This window comes from Magallana gigas, chromosome 4 (assembly GCF_963853765.1).
Source record: "Magallana gigas chromosome 4, xbMagGiga1.1, whole genome shotgun sequence".
NCBI lineage: Eukaryota > Metazoa > Mollusca > Bivalvia > Ostreida > Ostreidae > Magallana > Magallana gigas.
Genome location: NC_088856.1, coordinates 8,746,668 through 8,767,312, shown reverse-complemented (window position 1 = coordinate 8,767,312; position 20,645 = coordinate 8,746,668). Strand labels below are relative to the sequence as shown.

Here is a 20,645-nt window from a genome sequence, read left to right as displayed (position 1 = left end):
AAACATATGACAGGATATTTTCAAGCAACATTTGGTATAAATAGGCCATTCCTAAAATATGACAGGTCATCCTGAGTTTTTGAATCTACGCCATATAGAATCAAGAAAAAAAAAATGTCTCAGTATGTAACATTACATTGTATGATAATAGTTTACAGTTGCAAAATAATCAATCTAAAATTTTAGGCATCTTTAATGCAAGTGTTGAGCGATACCCTGATGTCTCCTAAACAGTATTGCTGTTTAAGAGAACAATTAAAAAAAAAAGTTAAATATGCATATACATATGCATAAGAAATCTATATTTGAATAATATCATAAATTTAACAAACGGGTCCAGTTTGCCAATATAGAATTCACAGAACGTTTAATTTAACACGATATTTCGCAACTTCGTTGAAAAGTTTTGTGGAAACATATGCTGGTTTAGATATAAAGAAAAACTATTCTAAATTTTCAGCCTAAGCCCCCCACAACATACCCAACAAAATATGACAGAGAAGGGAAAGACAGTACGTCCAGGAGGGGGTAGAGGCGGCGGTGGAGGCGGCGGTAGAGGCGGTGGTGGAGGCGGTGGTGGAGGCGGGGGTCAGCAACAGTAAGTAACATCTACACCTAATTTTAATTTTCTAATGTTTTTAAAATATAGCTCACTACATCACGACTTATATGTGAATATTCTAACTCTGAAGGTAACTCACTACGTCTGTACATCACGACTTATATGTGAATATTCTAATTCGTTAGGGAACTCGCTACGTATGTTCATCATGACTTTTATGTGAATATTCTAACTCTTAAGGTTTAAGGTAACTCACTACGTCTGTACATCATGACTTTTACTTTTTATACAGAAAAAAGTAACACAATTGCGATTCAAATGTTTTGTTGACATGTTTGTATCCATCGTTTTGTCTTGATATCATCATAGCTCAGTGGTTAAAGTACCGGGCTCGAGAACCGAAGATCACGAGTTCAAATCCAACGTATCTTCTGAAATAATATTTTTAAAATCATATTTTTATCCAAGTTTGCATTATTTGTCGCCTATCTAATTCATATTTCCTACCCATCATGCAATCTTACACAATCAATCAATTCTCTGCTGATTTGAGAAACTCTATCAAGGTGTAGTGAGCCAACTTAAATTTAAGTCATACGTATCACAAATCTCTACCATTCACTCAACTGAAACATTGACTGAACGATAGCTTAAAGCTTACTGAACGGCAGAGTAAGGTTGTTTAGTTAACACTAAGTCGACTGGATAACAAAGTTTATCGTGTGTAATTGCAAGTGTTCAATTTGTGAGTGGATAAAAAATGACATTAAGTAACATTAATGTAAAAGCAACTATTTGAGTATAAGACATTGTCTTCAATCAAGTTTCAATAAAATTTTATTGAATAAACAAGAGGATTTGGGGGGGGGGGGGGCTTATATCAAAGAAATAAGATCTATTAAGGCATTTCACACATTCATTGAAATGTTATTGAAGTGTTGAGACAGAGAAAGTATTATGGTTGAAATATTCTAAATTTTCAGCCTATCACCCCCACCACAACAACAACAGAATATGACACAGAAAGGGAAGACAGTAAAACCTAAATGACACGGATGATGCACTTTTACTTATGGTAAGGAATGGAGAAAAAAATGTCAATCAGTATTTACAACGGATGTGAAATTTTCATTTAACAAAAAAGAATAGTTTTCATTTATTCAATTTCAGAGTATGGACATTCCAGAAAGTTTGCCTGCCTTTATATTTGCTCTTAAAATCAGTCAAAAATAATGAAAATTTAATAATTTATACATAAATATAACTTCTTACGATTCTGTTCAAAGTAATAAAAGCAGAACTAAACCCTTTGTTGTTATTGAGAATTTGTTTTTTGAGTCATCTTAATAAAAGGAAAAAACGGTGATTACAGTTGACGTGAAAAAAAAGACGTCATGTCCTCTACGTAATGAGTAGTTTATTAAAACACCACATTAAAACAAAACAAACGATCAGGATTATACAATTGCAACGAAAACGATGGACAGTAAAAACGAACCAGCATGAAATGGAATAAAGGAAATTTAGAGAATAAAAACTCTATTAATTTAGAACCGTATATTCTAATGAGTATCAACAAAATAAATGCAATTTAATCATGTAAAGATACAATGAAATCTTCGCTCTAATTCATACATGATAGGTTGTTTTCTGATCTAGGCACATATAATATGATTTAACAGATTACTAAAGGATAAATATACTAAAAGTAACTGTGTGCAAAAAATTCTGGCGTTTAATTTCAATGTAAATTCTTCATTTGAAAAAAAAACCCGTCAATATGCACAACACAGTACTGTGTGTTTTTATCATGTTGCTAAAAAGTGTCATTAAAATAAAATGATATACACAACGATTTAGGAGTTATTTAGTTCATCAGTCATAAAATTTGTTTACAATTATCATAATATTCAATATGCAATATCAGTCTTAAAAGTGTAGTAGTATTTGATTAATATAGTTCACATCAATATTTTATTTCAATATCAAATTGTTATCTTTAAACATTCTAATGTTTAATTTTATAAATTCTTTTCAACCATTAATTCATTTGTGATAATGAAATTGTGTATTGTTACCTTCAAAAAACCCTTGGAAATAACATGAGCATATACAAAAATTATTCTTAACGCCATGCTAGCTAAATGATAGATGCATGTTTTGCAATGGGTCAGAATTTTGCTCTATCATTTAGATAAATTTACTAACCGTGATGAAACCAGGATAAATTTGAATAGGAATAGCTGCTTTGTTTAGTTTTTAATTTATCGCTTTCGAGCGTCAGCAACAACGTTAGTCTCATGCAAGACTTCACAGTCGGGCATTCTGAGAAAATTAACTATAGATAGACTGTGCAATGACAATTTCGTTTTATCATAAAAAAACCCCCAGATATGATCCGAATTCTGATTTTTGTAAAATTGTTTTATAATTACTTATACATAAAAATCCAAGAAAAAATTATGGAGATTTTAAACTGGTAACACCTAGATTTTCTTACCATCTTTCAAGTCAATATCGGCAAGCTCAGGATGGAAAAACAACCCAATATCTTTTCGAAAATACAAGAAGCGATTGATACAACGCAGTACCACACTGACGTAATTCTTTAATTTGTCATTTCTCTTCGTTTGTGACCAATTGTTATAAAAAAAAATATTCAAGCGAGAATATTTACTTTGAAGCACAATATAGCTTGAATCTATCAGACAGAAAAAATCCGAGCAAGGAAAGGACAGTCATGGATGAAATTTACACCGCATCACTAACGAAATCAAAAAGCAATGGCTTTGTGTGTATGAAAATGGCTACAGCGCGAGCTCACATATCTTTTTTTAACATATAAGCTTGTACAGTTAACGACGTTGTTTACTCAGGGTTTGAGTTCTCAAATATGACCGTCATTAGTAAACGCATCTTCGCTAGCCAAGGGTTTACGATCCGCTTCCCTCCTCTACAACAGGAGAGAAGCGGATCGTAAACCCTTGGCTAGCGAAGATGTAGTAAACGTTGTTCTAAACACTCATACAAAGTATTAATAAAATGAATTATATTTGACATAACCTTCGATAATTATTTTTCATTCTGAGTAAACGTAGTCCATAGATCTTTGTCGGGAGGGTATTGTTTTAATAATTCGTTCTTAAAAGAAAACTTCAATACTGAGCAAAACAGCACAAGAAACGTAACTGTTATCTTTAGCTCTGAAATATGTGAGTGATTATCGCTAAATTTGTTTTTAATATAACACTGGATGAATTAAAACGAAAATAACCAAATTGACTGCAAAACAGGGATGGATTTGATAGCTATTTTAGCCTAACATATGTGTTGACCGCATTTATACAATAATAAAGTTTGCTTTATATAGACAGTTCAAATACCGGTACACTGTACATGTATATTAAAAATGCAGTACCACACATGTCACTTTGACTGATAAGATAAAAAATTAAATTATAGAAGTTTTACATTCGATCAATGGTGACACGAGTCAAATTGCTACTAATAACGATTCATGTAGTGATAAAATAGAGTCATCTTATATTTGATACATCTAACAGAAAATAATTAAATTTTGGTTAAAATGCACTTTCTGATTGGCTAAAAAATATTATGGTTAATATATTATAAAGAATGCGTTAGACTGACGTCAAAAACATATCTATCCGCCTGATGTAACGTTTGAAATTTGTACAATTAGATGCCATTTAATTTTAACAGTCAACTGAATGTTTTTCTTTATAATTAATATAAAATACTAAATTATAAACAATGAATTCAATATTGCATTTTTAAAAAAATACTGCTTCACGGTTTAAAAAGCGTAAACTGGCCCATACCATTTTATATCGTTAAAAAAAACCCAATAAATATTGAGTTCATTCCTTAACTAAATGAACAGAAAGATATAAACGTATTTTTAATTTTTATTAACGCATCAAAAAAACAATTATTTCACAACACAATATGTGGTATTAACTGTATGCTACAATATATAAATAAGTTCAGTGCAATGCACACAAACAAAAAACACATAAAACCATAGAAGTGATTATATGTTGCGATCGCTGAAAAACAAAAGTTAAAGTCATACTAATGTATGTGTGAAATAAAATATGAAGGAAACGGAAGTAAATGTAAGGTGAGAAAAAACCCAACTAATTGGAATCAATTGATGCATCCGTTAATACCTATTAAAAAGGCCAAAACAATTAATGATTTATCTGAACAAAAAATGTTTATGAAAATCAAGAACTGGAGATATTTTTTAAACATATGCCATTGGATAAAAACTACAACTGTCGCTCGCATTTAACATTTTCATGTACTTTACAATCATTTCATAAACAATAAATTGAAATGAAATACATGTAGTGAAATTAAAGAAAAATCGGAAAAATCTTAAATTCGAGCCGATCCTGGTTCTACATGTAACTAAACTAATCCCAAATAAAATCATGTAAAGTTAGATTATACAATGTATTAAAATTGTAAATTCTAAGGTTTTTTAGTTGTAAAATGAGATGACTATTTAGGGATCATAAAATGCATATCAATTACTCGTAATAAAATGCAGTATCAGTTTTAAAATAATTCTAATCGGGATCAGTTTTTTTTAGTTAATTGTTCAAATTTGATTAAAATGTTCGTTTCAATTTCTTTGTAAGATATTATTTTGGTAATTGCTCTATGTGACTATTTGTTATTCTTTAAATTTTATCCATTCATTTGAAATATATATAGAAAAATAACAATTTTATTTTTTTATATAATTAAAACTTCTTTTTTTTGTATTTATAAAATTAGTATTGATGAATGTACTCTGTGAAAAGTACAACCATGCATGTACAATCAAGTAATATTGAAGCGAGTAGTTGAGTAAAACAAAACCTTCTTAAAATGCAGAAAATTAACCATTGGTCTACAACTAAAAACACTCTATACAATAATACTGTGCTTAAGGTTCTCCGATCCTCACTCTCAACGTATTCTTTTCATTAAAAAAGTGATATTTAACCTCCAAAGTTTATAAATAAAATGAAATAAAATAATTTTTTACGGTATCCATGCATTTTACGAATATAATCTATTTTAATTACTTTTAAAAAGGCTTGAAGAAACAATTTTATTTAATTCACAGTTGGTTCTTTTGGGTAGTGACAATTTGTTTTACAATACAAACTGCTTTATTTTTTCGGCAGTTCAGAAGTTCTTTGAAGAGTCTGGAAGATTTAAGAATTAATTTATTTTTGATATTGCTTTTTAAACGGTATAATAACATTATTTACTATATATTCGCAATTACTTTGTAAATGCATATTTATGAATATAATTATTACAAAGCCAATAGCTATAAGTAACATGTTATATTACTATGACAATGGTATATATTGTATGTATTATCATTAGGAGAGGAAGATGTATGTTCCAATCATTTTGTGTAATTTACACAATATGATATGTTCAAATCATGAATATAATGGAATAAATAACGCATGCAGTTGAGATCAAATTAGGGAAAAAGTTATACCAGTACATTGGTGGCTCGAACCCTTTTGCCAAAAAGGAAGTACATGTACGTCTCCTTGGAGCCAATAAGCTAAGTAATATGTTGAATGGCTCCTCGTTATATTTACACTTCAAGACTAAATGAATTTGTCTAGTGTATAAAAGGCAGATTTATGGTACGAATAAAAACAATCCGGATAATTTAGAGTTACCGGACATTACTCACTCGAGCAGGGATCCATCCCAAACTGTTTTATATTTTTACAATTATCTGGTGTACGAGTTGTCACCCTTTGGATAGTAATATTGGTCCATGTGGCAAAGAGCATCATCTAATATGCGTTGTTTTAGTTACTTATTGTGTATCAAAAAATACAGTTGACGACTGTATGATAGCCGAGTTATACATTGCTCTTGCATAAGAAAATCAGTTATATAGAGAAATAAAAACGACGAAAGAAAAGTTATGAAAGGAAATTAATTTTTATTAGCGTAACTATACATACAAATACACATTTAAACGAAGGAATAACATTAATGATGTATACCAATATTTTTAAAGTATAAGCTATAAAGCAAAAAACCAAAATTATATCGTTATATCTTTGTATATCTAACGCTATAACAATAACAATCAGTATAAGCATTAGTAATACCAGGATTTTAGTCACATGTTTATGCACGTACATGTGTACAGATTTTGAACACTCTTTTATTAGTTTTATCCAAATGCATCTGTGTAGTTTGGCATAAATTGTTTTAAAAAAATCAGAAAAATGGATTGAGAAAATAATAAATACTAGTATCTAGAGCATCGAACTGTTTTGTACACAGTGAACATGAGTACATATCGAGAATCAATCTTTTGGATGAAAATGAGGCACAAAGAGGTAAAGTTTTCGTCTACAATTCATCCGAATTAATTAAAACACAAACTCACTGTTCGAGATATTATAATATGTTTACATTCTACTGTGTTTTTTAAATTAAATTCTGTGATCTTTAAATGCCTCTAACTGCAACAACTAATCACTGCGTATGACTTTAAATTGACTTCTGTTATGTCGACAAAAGTTGACTTCCATTCACATTAAAGAAATCTAAATCGATATCTGATCATATCCAATTGAAAATTTGTGTATGAAGTGGCAAACGTACTATATAACAAAAATGTGGAAATAAGGATGTTAAACTTATTTGAATTTTCTTTGAAAGAAAAAAAAACCCATAAAAATTTCATGAACATACTTTTTTGTTGATATCGCAGGTTCCTTTTGATTGTTTGCTAAACTTGTGGCATTTATAATTACAAATCTAAGAAGATTAAGTTTATTATAACGTTTAATAGAATCATTAGTATCAACGGGTTTTTTCAAGTAAACTAATCCTCTCATGGGGTTGTTCATTCATAACAACAGAACAGGATAAGTACATCTATTATATTTTAACAAGAAAAGTATACCATTTATAGTAAATTCATACTAATATTCATTTTGTAGAACCAGCACTTGACATAAGAACTACATGCATCATAAAATAAATAAATATTAAAATCTAAAAAAGGCATTTTCCTAAAATGTTCATTTGATTCGAGTATGTAAAACCAAACAATAAATAAATGTGAACTTACGTAGTCCACGGGAGTAGAATACATGCAATGCAGTAATCTTATGTCTTAAATATCAAAAAATGGTGGTCATCTTCAATCTCATTTTGATAGAATTAATCATATCTTCGTGTTTCAATTCTTTAAAACCATGTAGAGAAAGTCTAAAATGGGCAATTGTTCCCTTTTAAAGTCTAATATTTGTCTACATGAAGAAAGATTGTAGCTGAAAATGCCTCCTATATTGCAGACACGTTGAACGAATTCTATCATTATTCATTATGGAGGCACGATGGTCAACGAATTATTCATCAGATCTGTTTTATAAAGAGCTCTTCCTCTAAACGAGATCGATACCGTAAAAAAATGGTTACGGTATCAGGCCCCGCCGTCACCAACTTTCCTCAAGTCAATACCCAGCCTCAAATCTGAGGTTTGACCTCAAATTAATGTACTATTCTTTATAGATTTGAGTTGAGGAACGAGTAGAGGGATTTGAAAATGTTGGTGACGGTGGAGCCAGGCCCTCTTAAACTGTGTTTTTCTTTTTAACAATAAAACACTCCAAACATTTTTCATGAAGCAGCACATGTTGTAACTTGTGTATACTATTCAATTACTTGTTGTTGTTTTTTATTAGAATCATACAAACAGATAATCATTACAATTTTCACAAGCAAATATTTCTATAAAGAGTCCTTGGTTATAGATTTCTTCCTGATATTTGAATTGAGCCTTGGTGTTTACATTTAAATTTGCTTTGTAAATAGAATGACTGAATTGTCGAGCTTATAAATATGCATATTATCATACATTCAAAAAAGGATTGAACGTTGATTTAAGATAGGAATATCTTAAGTCTATAAATTATTGAATTGGTTTATTATGGTAAATTTAATATAAGTACCACATTATCAAGATAAATTTTTACACGCAAAAGTCATGTTACTTAATTATACAAAGGAAAATGTTATGTGTTGCTTTCGTAGCAAACTGTAGTGTGTATATTTTTATTCCTTGAATTTTGATAATTTTAAAGATGTAATGTATCACGACCGTTTGAGTCCATCCAACGACCTTTATACCTCATGTAAGGTAAGCATATTAATTGATGTATATGCAAACCATTATGATGTATGTGATTGGGATAATTATGCATATATTTTTTTATAAATTCACGTGAAAGAATTTAGTAAACATGATAAAATGATAACATGATTGTATCATATCATTATATAATTGTGGCGTATCATGCATATTATGTGGATAGACACAACTGCTTTGAGTCTTGCAATCAAGTCTAAAGTTGTGAACAAGAAAACTATATTATTTTGTTATTTTGTAAATATCATGTTAGAGTTATCATTCTTACCAGTGAGTTGTAAAATTTATACATGTAAGTATGTACATTTGTTACAGGGTTTAACATCAATACCAGATTTATTTAACGAATACAAAACCTGAAAAAGAATCCTTATATTGAAATCCCACATTTAATTATCGACACACACCCCAAGTTACATATTTATGAATATTTTTTGTTAATCATTGATATCTTTCATCCATTTTTAATCGTAATTTTAACCAATTTTTTTTCATCATTAAGTTTCAGTCATTAAAACTATGCTCTATTGTCAAGGGAGTGTGTTGACAACATATTCAAATTCATTTATTTCAATCTCCAAACCACTTTACAATGGTATAAAGAGACTATAAAACACATAAACATTTAAGATTTTCTAATGAAATAACAACGGCATACGTGAAAATACAAGTATAAAGAAATGTATCCTCATGATTTAATAATTGTGAAGTATAGAGTCTACTGGGGGAGCATATTTTTTTTTACTTTCCTAATAGATGAACATAATTTTCTTTTAAAAAACCCAGAGTTTATTATTAGACATTACATGTTTTAAATTAATAGTATTTATTGTTCTCGTATAACTTACTGGTAGTATTAATTTCTTCTTGTTGTAATAACGGACAATTAAGAATGAAATAAAATTCATCCCCAATTTCGTGTTTTGTGCATTTTTCCCATATTCTTTCGTATAAATTCCAAATTCCCCAATTATCATGAAATCTGGAGTTGATTGTTTGATTGACAGAAGTAACACAATAAAGAATTTATTATCCCTACGTACTTAAATGTAGATAATTATCAGTCGATATAATCCTATGAAATAATTGGTAACGAAGCCATAGTAATTTTGAATCATTTTGCACCTACGTAAAAAGGCAAACTATTAATACATCCCCCCACACACTTTGTTTCAGATTTAGAATATATTTTTTTTTAAATTTAATTTGTTAAAAGCAAGTTGTAAATGTTTCTACGTCCTCTCCTAATGAAATCTACAAAATACTTCTACTGCATTTGGGTGACCTATATCATTTTTCTTAGTTTACTCTTTCCATGAATGGAAATGTTTCATACAATTTTGAAATGCATTTGTTAGACAAAGATTTTGAACAAAATATGTTTAAAGTTACATGTATATCTATTTTCCCACTTTTATAACTAAACAGCTGATGCTCATTATCATATAAATCCCCAGTATATGTGAACCATAATTTAAATAAATACTTTAAACTGTTTTATTACCAATATTAACATCTAGATTATACCATGTGTGTACATTAGACATTCTATCACTGCTTTTTTTTTTTTTTTTTACTGTTTTCAACATTGTAATCTTTTGTTTGAATTAAACACTAGTAAAATTTAAACTCAATTTCATCAGTGTTTGCATATCAAAATGAGGTTTAATTAATCTTCTCCAGTTTGACGGGAAAATATCAGCCTAAAAATATAATGCTAAAACTGATTTCTATGAATTGCATTGTATTTAGAGATCTGGTCCTCACGCTTTGATATGCTCAAGATACCCAACAGCGTTTTGGACTAAAAAGTCCATTACAAGTCCATTAAAGATGGCGAGAGTCTTCCATTTTTGCAAACGTGTCTCTCGTATACCCATTCAGGATTCAGAGACCTTGGGATAGGAAGATGCCAAATATTCCTCCACTTCTGACCGGATAAGAGACAGCCTGTTTAGGAAATGAGATGACAAACAAAAACATGTCGTTTGATATTGTTCGTATCAACAGGAAACATGTACCTACATGTACGATAACAACAAAACTGTTTTTAAGGAAACTGGATGGTCAACAAATTAATAATCAAAACTTTCCAAAATTTTAGGACATGATGTTAACATATACAAACTGTAATTTAGTAAAGAGAAACTCCGCGTCCTTAAGTTTAACTTTTAAATAAGGGTATTTACCTTTATTTTTATTTAGAGCTCATCTTTCAAAAAGAGATCAGTAAACTCTAAATATGGCCACGGCCATCGATTCTTCTTTAAGTGAGAATTAGTACAATACGCTACACAAACAAGTGATGAATGAATGAATGAATGAAGTGAATCAAAATGCTCTATTGCACCACCAACCTCCACCCCCTTATAAATGTACATGCTATTATATTTTAAACATTAGGAATATCTTATATAATTTTTAAACATACTTTTTAAGTGTGATTACTATTCTTTCCTAGTACAATAAAAGATCAAACTTCATACACATTCTACCATTCAACTGTTAATATATATTAAGAATAATGTTTGATAGTTTTTTTGTTTACAATAATTACTTTCAATTGTGATTTAATACATGTACTTTAAAGCTGCTACATTCTATGTAAACTGTATCCATTAAAAGTACTTTTGCGATGTGTCGGACAAAGTATTGCTACATGTAGCAATCCTAATAGTCGTAACAAATTATTTTTGAGTTTCTCATGAGTAGCCATTACAGACTTTGGCCAGCTAATTGCTGCAGTTAAATACACTGGTCTTGAAGAACTGTTTTTAAGATCTTTTAATTCCATAAATTGAAAAGTCAAACGATTTATATATATAAATGTTAGGTAAATGTTTGTTGTGTTTTTTTTGATTGAAAATGTACATCATTAGAAGACAGATTTTGCGTGTTTTGTTATGCTGCGTTAAAATCAATGGAAATATAACATTTATTTGTAGGAAATACAACTTGCAAAGTGGATGAACGTATGTTTTTTTCCGTCACAATATTTTAAGTTGTGTATTTATAATAGACCCTTTGTAACAAGACTTTGGGCAGTTCCTATCAGTGTATTCACCCTGTCTACACCCTTAGTAAAGAACAAACATTTTAGCAAAGCAAATCAAACAAAAAAAAAGCAAAACAAAAAAAAAAACCAAAAACCCCAATAAAGAAAAAAAAAAAGAAAAAAAACACCCTTAGTTAAAAACCCCCAGAAACAAAGCAAAGCAAAACAAAGAAATGTAGTCAACTGTACTTTCAACTACAATGTAAATGTGAATGAAATTAAAAAAAAACATATTTAACTAGTTTCAGCATCTAATCACTTTTCAGAAGACATTGGCCATTAAGTCTCTTGAGTGATAAGACATCTGGAAATAAAACTGAAAAACAGAATTATTGGGTTATGAATTCTGTCGCATGTAACTACCGATACCTTTCTCTCTGTTCATTTGACTGAATGACAGCTTCGCCCTGTGTTTGATGATACCTGGTTTTTTTTTTTGTAAAAGTAAACTATTTGTTTTTACTAAAAACATGAATTTCATCAAAAATTAAATTATTATGCGCATAACACACATCTCCATATATCGCTCAAAAGCACATTTTTCATGTGTGCCTGGATTGGATGGGAAGTAGTACTACCGGTATATAATTTCAACACTCAGGGGAAACACTGTAAACACGACTTTTCGTCAAATTCAGTGCTTCATTTATGAAACAAGAACTCGATTGTTATATTCATTACCTTTTTAACTGAGGTTTTTCCACAATAATAAGTAATAAAAGCTAGGAAAACTAAAATAAAGAATGACCAAAAAGAGCTAGAGTATTCTCTCTAACAATGTTTGTCATTGTCCAAATTTTAATACAATTTATTTCGCTGAAGATAACAACAATAACCCCCGTTTTTATTTTCATCCATTTGTATTATTTGTCTTATAAATAATAGTTGAATCTCGGAAACATTGTTAGCGTGATATTTACTGTGCAAATAACGAAAACACGACAGGAAAACACCCCCCATTGTCTGTATGCTTATCAGAAACCTAACTATTAAACCTAACCGTGTAAGGACAATTTTGAGTAGAAAAAACACATGCAATAGATTTTGGTAAACATATAAAAAATATCCTAAACGTTAAAAAACCTAAACTGCCTTGGTTTTATAACAGTTTAATGTTTTATTATCTTTAAAAAACATACCTAAAATTACGATGAATGTTAATCTACATCTTTTATTAACTAAAATAATGACTAACTAACTAAAAACAATTACCTTCCAGGGCATTTCACAGCTTTTTTTTTAAATCAAAATTCCTATCTTTAACATGACTGAGCGTGTTTCGGTGTTTTCCTGTCAAAACACATATAAATATATTATATTATAGTCTGTCATCCTCAATTCTACTTTTTTGTTTCTTCATTATATATCTTGTACCTTTACAAACTATTTTTTTCTAAATTAAAATACTTATCTTCAACATCACGATGCGTTTTGTTTGTTTCTGTAAAAAAAACCGCTAATCAACAAAACACAACACTGTCCCTTTTCTCTGAAACAAAACGCATATCTTCTAAAACACATAATCATAAATAGGGTAGAAATAACACTGTATACAATAAATCTTTAAAGATACCAGGTATCATCTAAAAGTAAGGACATGTTTAACAACTTTCTTAGGAAAAAAACTAAATAAATTATGAATATCTATGGTTATTAGAAAATAAGGTAACGTATAATTACTCCAAAACGTGCAGCTAAAACTAGGAAAAACGCTAAATGTTTTGGAAGCATTAATGATACTAAATTTTTTTTAGTATCCATGTATCTGAATGGAAATTCAACTAACCTTTTGCATAACTTTAAAAGTTATCTCGCAAAATGCTTGTTTATCAAACATGCATGATGCTATGCACTACTAACTCCAACTTAATTAAATCATTATTTTGACAAAAGAAATGTGATGATAAAGGCACACTTAATGTTGATATGCAACACCATTACACTTAAATCTTAACTACTTCACTTGTTAATATATTTATTAACTTTAATACTAACTAACCATCACCAAGGGATTTTTCAGACAACTCTTTTTCTAAAAAAAACCACTTGTCTCTCAACACGATGGTGCATTTCTTAACTAATTCAAAGCACAATTATGTGCCTTTTTCTGAAACAAAAGACATCTCTCCTTAAACACATAAAAATGAACGGAGTAGAATTTAAACCGAGTGCAGTAAATTATTGATAAAATATAGTTATCTTAAACGAGAAACATATTCTACAACCCAGGTTTGAATAACATCTATGGCAATTTGATGCATAGGTTGACCAACTATATACGTACAAACAAAAACGCCACGATGTACTAAAAGTGTTTTATGGATAATGTATGAATTAAACTAAACGTTCTTTTTCTATATATCGGAAAAGGAATGTGATAATTATTTAAATGTTCGTAAATTTATTTCGTAGTATATATCTATCATAATACTTTAAAACTCTCAAATATAACTAAGATAACCATCTCTCAGAACACTTCTCGGTCTTTTTTTTTAAAACCAAAATACTTACCTCCACACACGATTGTGTTCTTTCCTTTTTTGAAAAGGAAAGCGGTATCAAAAGCTTTTAATAAGTATGACTTCAGTTACTTCGTAATATAATTATATCTACCATAATACATGTACTATGCATTATAAAAAACACAACTTAAATAATCTCATCCTCATTTAAAATAAAATGTGTTAATAATGGCACACTTGTTAATCAGTAACTACTTTTATACTACAACAAATAAAATACTTGCATGTAATGTCTTCATTGACTAAATTATCAATCATCCAGACAATGTCTTAGTCCAATTTTTCTATATCAAAAAATCTTATCTCTAAACACAACTCTTTTTCTCTTTTCCCCATATATATATATATATACATTGTATATATATATATATATATATATATATATAACTTAAGTTACTTTGTACTTTATACACGTGTCTAATATAAAACTTATAATAAACTATTAACATCAATTTAAATCATCTTCCTTTAAAAAAAAAGAGATAATCTGTAACACACACACACACACACACACACACATATATAAATATATATCTGAAAGAGAATGTGATATCTAAATGTTTGTATAACTTAAGTTATTTTGTAATATATACACGTGTCTGATATAAAACTTATAATAAACTATTAACATCAGTTTAAATCATCTTCCTTTAAAAAATGAGATAGTCTGTTAATCTGTAACGACATTGATACGATAATGAGTAATACTTGTAATTCTTTCCTTAACTATAAAATCTATCACTCAGACAATGGTTCAGTCTATGTGTTTTTTTTATCTAAACCAAATAACTAATATCAAAACACGACTCCGTGTCTCTTTGTTTTTCTGTCAAAATTTTTTTTTCTAAAATACATCGTTGTCCCTTTTTCTAACAACGAAACATTTGTTTTCTAAAACACACAATTATGAACGGACCGGGTAGAAATACACTGTATGCAGTATATCTTAGAAAAAAAAATAATCTAAATTCTGAAACATGTTTTACGATCGCGACCCTGGTTTGATAAAAACCATGAAAAGCATGTCTCGGTGTACTTTTCAAGTGTTTCAGGGATAATGTATAAGTTAATTAACTAAACGTTTTTCTGTATATCTGAAAGAGAATATGATATCTAAATGTTCGTAATATACACCTTTCACAAACATCATCATCATTTCATTTGAAGTGTGATAATAATGGTAATATGTAGCATCATTTATGCTAGAAATCTTTCTTTAGCTAAAATAATTGTCTCCCAGATCACTGCCTAAATCAAAATGCTTCTCTAAACACTAGGCTATGTCTATTTTGGCTCTGTGTTGAAATACTAATTTTTAAAACACATCTCTGGTCTCTTTTATGAATCAAACTACATATTGCCTAAAAAACTATGTATGCATCCTTTTTAATTATCATAAAAAATATACTAGTACTTACATGTTTCTTTTAAAAAAGATTATCTTCCTCTTACTTTTATCGAACACATATCCCTAAAACTCCATTCTGTCCCTTTTTTGGGTCCAAAAAGTACACTCTTTTCCATTTTTTCTTAATCAAACACTTATCCCCTAAAACACTTCTCGGCATTTAATCTCAATCAGAAATCATTCTTCGCTAACATCTGTTTGATTCTTTTTTCTAGATCAAGATCAAGATCTTTTAAATTAACTTACAATTATCTGGCTTTTTTAGCTCAAAAAATTAATCTCCTCAAATAAATTTTTGCCTTCTTTCTCTTAATCAAAATACCTATCCCCTCGAACATTTTTCTGCAATTTTTTCAAAATCAAATTATTATCTCTTAAAGCGCAATTCTGCTTTGTCAAGTCATCCTAATCACCTCTCTGTCCATTTTCTTAACTCTTATAAAGCATATTTGCTAATCCTTAGATTCATATCTGCCTCCTCTTAAAAAACACCTTTTTCTGATAAAATATAAATACCTTTCTATTTGATGCATTTTGCTTCTTTTTTTTCCTTAAAAAACATACCACGTATAACTTATGAGTCCTGAGAGAGAGAGAGAGAGAGAGAGAGAGAGAGAGAGAGAGAGAGAGAGAGAGAGAGAGAGAGAGAGAACTAAATCTACTTATCTTACAATGGTATTAATTAAACAACGGAATCGCATTAAAATTCGTATTCCTGTACACCATACCCAACATATTTGAATTACTCTCTTAATTTTATCGAAAAGCTTCTAACTTATATTCTAAATAACGTACTAACTTAGCAACTAATTACTTAACTTAGTAAAAACTAAACAAGCTATAAAAGAGAAAAAAAACAACCAAAATTTTAAATATCACATGCAAACAAATATATACCATGCCAAACAATCGCATAACTAAAACATCATGCAAAAAGCGCTTTCTGTCATAACGCAAAGTTTTCACGTTGCTTCTTCACGAAGCGTTTGATGACACGTTGAAATTTGTTAACACCTACTCGGCGGTCAAGAATAAACAACAGCTAGAAAAACTTGTTTTGCTCTCTAAAAGACATCTTAATTTTCCGAAACACTTCTAGCAGTAATCTAAACCCCCCTCTTTTACAAGGTTAACTTTTAATGCTTACATTAGATCAAGTTAGTGAAATATTAATAATCAAATTAAGGTTTATCAGTTTAGAAGTAATTCTTTATACTGTACATTTGCTCTATATCGATGAATTATTGTCTGCCGATAGACATCATCAAAAGTTGGTACTGGTGAGCGCATATTAAACATTGACTTGTTGCAGGTAGAGGGGCACTTGCGAGCAACCAAACCTCTGAACATGATTTTGGTACTGTTGAGTCAATATCCTACAGTATAACGTTTTAACTATCTTATTTAGTAACTTAGGTGTGAGAATCTGTGAAGACTAAATATTATGAGTTTATATGATTCTCCATATTGGTAGACGTCCCGTAAAAGCAACAACAGACTAGTATATCCCAATTCTGTGAATATAAATTTAACGGAATTTAAATTTATGCAAACGCATATTTATTCTCACCGTACTAGTCAGACTGAATAATTAATTAATTATCAGCGGTGTATTATGGACTTTACAGCTTTAAGTGTCTCTTTTTCAAAACGGCGGGGTACAGAAGCTATCTTGTAATATACGCATCGATTTACGAGAGACGATTACAGCGAGTTCCGTATTCAAGATCTTGACGGGCGTGCGGGACTTGAGCAAGCCCGACGAGGCCAATGAAGCTCTTCTATTTATACAAATAATTCTCTATCACGTGACATTATACAGGATACTGGGATACTGGAGAAAGGGAAGTGTCAAAAGTGCCTCGTCTTGTTAACCGGATAAGGAGAAATTTATTTTGGGAATGTCAAGAAACCGATACATGCGGTTTTATATTTGAAGGACTATCAACAGAATATTAGGCATGTACATATGTTTTGTTATCTGTACATTGTCGGTTGGTGTTAACAAAGGGATTAGGTACATTAGTTCTTAAAACTTACAATGCATTTCCCCCTTAATTAGTAATAACAAAATAGATGTTCAGTATGTAATTTATAAAACACAAATTTAAGCATCAAAGTTTAATAAATATATACAAATACACATCATTATTGCTGAAGTTTTGACAGTTAAAATAAAGCAAATATATTAAAAGACAAAGTGTATGTAGAGTTTAATTAAAAAATATAGATATAGCTTAAAAGCAATGGAGATCAGTGAGTTTACAGCTGAGCGGGTTTCTTAAAGAATAACTGTACATTGGAAAATTTAACTTTTCTACTATCTTTCCTAAAATATATCTAATACAAGAAGATGATGATTGGTCATTGTTTTTATACTCGATAATTTTGATGCTTTTATTCGTGGGTATATAAAATAAATCGACAGACCTTTTGGGCTCATATTTTAATACTACATTGTAAAATCATGTCAGAAACATGTCAACCTTCCAATTCAAAAAAGGTCTGAAACAATCTTGTAAAACATTTATTTTAGAGTTAAATAAAAATAGTATACAATTATTTAATGCTTGAGCAGTCAATAGACCTGAATATTTTTCCCGAGGTGCAGGGAACAGCTCAGTATGATCTATTGCCCGAGGCCAACGGCCGAGGGCAATAGATCATACTGAGCTGTTCCCTGTACCAAGGGAAAAAATTCTGGTCTATTGACTGTTCAAGCACTAAATAATTGTTTTATTACCTAATTCCTTTTTTAGTTTTCGGGGTTTACAATTTGCATATTGCAGATGATTTTCGTGCCATTATGTAATATACATGTACTAAGATTTTTTTTTCATCTTTTACATGCACAAAACCTGTTGCATGCATTACAACATCTCAATTTAATATTAGTTTACACAAAGAAGGGGGAGTCTTCAACCCATTAGATTTTAAATAGTCTTTTACCTTATATGAGGCTTTAAAACTGTTGATTATTTGATACTCTATTTTGATAATATTGAATTTGGTTTCACCAAGTACTAAAAACAGCGTCTATGTAAAGGAATATTCATTCCCTGAGAACTATCGAAAGAATGTAACATTAACATAACCGCGTTCTGAAATACGTTGCCGGTGTAACGAAGAATATTGACCCGGGTTGAAAATTGACCCGGGTGTCATTTTTCAACATTGAATATTGACCCGGGGGGTCATTTTTCAACGTTGAAAATTGAGACCAATATCATGAAATTTATACCCGGGGTCATTTTTCAACGGTATGAGAAAGATTTTTTAAAACTCTGATGACCTCGAAACGTTGAAAATTGATCCTGTTGAGAATTGACCCCAGCCTCAAGAGTTTTTATCTGAATTGGAACTTACTCTATACGGCTTAAATGTACAATCATGCACATATTTGAAAGTTTCAGTTTTTAAATGTTCATACTGTCTGATACATATGCATCTTTGCTAACCAAGTGTCCGATTCGTTTTTTTCATCTCCCCCAAGTCTCATTTCCCCCTTGGGGAAGATGAGAAAAACGAATCGGACTCTTGGCTAGCGAAGATGATACATATGCGGACGTGGCTTATTTCTTTTAGGTTGATATGTCTGATTAATAATTTAATTTTGAGACTGAAAATATGATATCCATTTATTATTACAATACTATGTTAATAAGTTTAAGAAGATGACCGTTTGCTTCGGAATGGAACAGGCGAGTAGGGCTAGAATACTTTTTGACATAGAATTGGTTTTCGTTCCCTCGTGTGACAGAATTTAAAGTTTAAACTTGTCATTATCTCTGATAAATATATCTAACAAATGTTTTGCCCGTTATCGTCACTTTTCAGGCAATTAACAGGGACCCGTTTCACAAAGCATACTTAGGACTAAGTTATATGTTAGGAAAGAACTTTTTTCTAAGTTCATTACTTATCCGTTTCACTATTCTAGTCTTATGGAATTCCTGTGTTATGTCTTAACTTTAAGACAGATAAATCGATGTCTTAGGAACATACTCACCATGGCAATTGTTTATGTTTTACATTGAAATTATGCACGTTAAAGTTGAACAAAAATACTAGAATACACGTATCATTAAGACCTTTTTCACTTTACTTCTAAGCTGAATACTTTAGAACTATGAAGACGTACATATATTTCTTAATTAATTTCTTTTGGTGATGGCCGCACGTGCAGATGGATAGCGGGTATAGTTATACCGGTAGTTTGTGCACTGATGATAATGAATTATTCATGCCCGAGAATCACTGATATATCTTAAACAGGAATAAATACTAAACAAATACTCAATTACAGAATGACTGGATGATTTGTCCTATCCCTCCATGAAGTAAACTTTTTTTTACGGGAGAAATTTTAGATGTTTTCAGAGAGGGAATGGGTGGGTTGTTCATTTGATTTTTTGTTCGTGGGGATGCTGTTTCATTCAGAAATTGTTGCATTTTATCCTCACTTCTTCTCTCAGCCGAGATACATTTATTTGCGATGTTTTCTTTTAATAATGTATATATCAACCATTTGTCCATTACAAACAAAAATTACGAATTACATCAAACTTAGTCTAAAAGTTCCTTATCTCTCCATTTTAAATGCTAATAATCACTGTCTACATGTGATTATTGTATTCCGTTTGGAATATCTCAACGAACCTTTTTAATTTAGGATTACACATATCTGTATATGTTTACACGGGCTATTTATAATGGACCAAACTGGACAATAAAATGCACTCAAACATTTATAATAAGAATTAAAAAAAATTCTAGTAGTAACCAATGTTTTCAATTGATTCATGTGGTCATATCCATATATTTACATTTTCCAGTGTCTTTGCCTGTGATAACACTATGTATCGATTTTGTACTAT

General features: G+C 30.1%; 1 long non-coding RNA gene across 1 annotated transcript; it reads left to right on the top strand.

Moving 5' to 3' along the window:
• The first annotated feature begins 5 nt into the window (after positions 1 to 5).
• LOC105327426 (uncharacterized) lies at positions 6 to 1,872 on the top strand. Its single transcript, XR_900045.4, has 4 exons — positions 6 to 122; positions 461 to 598; positions 1,546 to 1,637; positions 1,733 to 1,872. It is a non-coding gene; the product is annotated as an uncharacterized lncRNA (long non-coding RNA).
• The last annotated feature ends 18,773 nt before the right edge of the window (positions 1,873 to 20,645 follow it).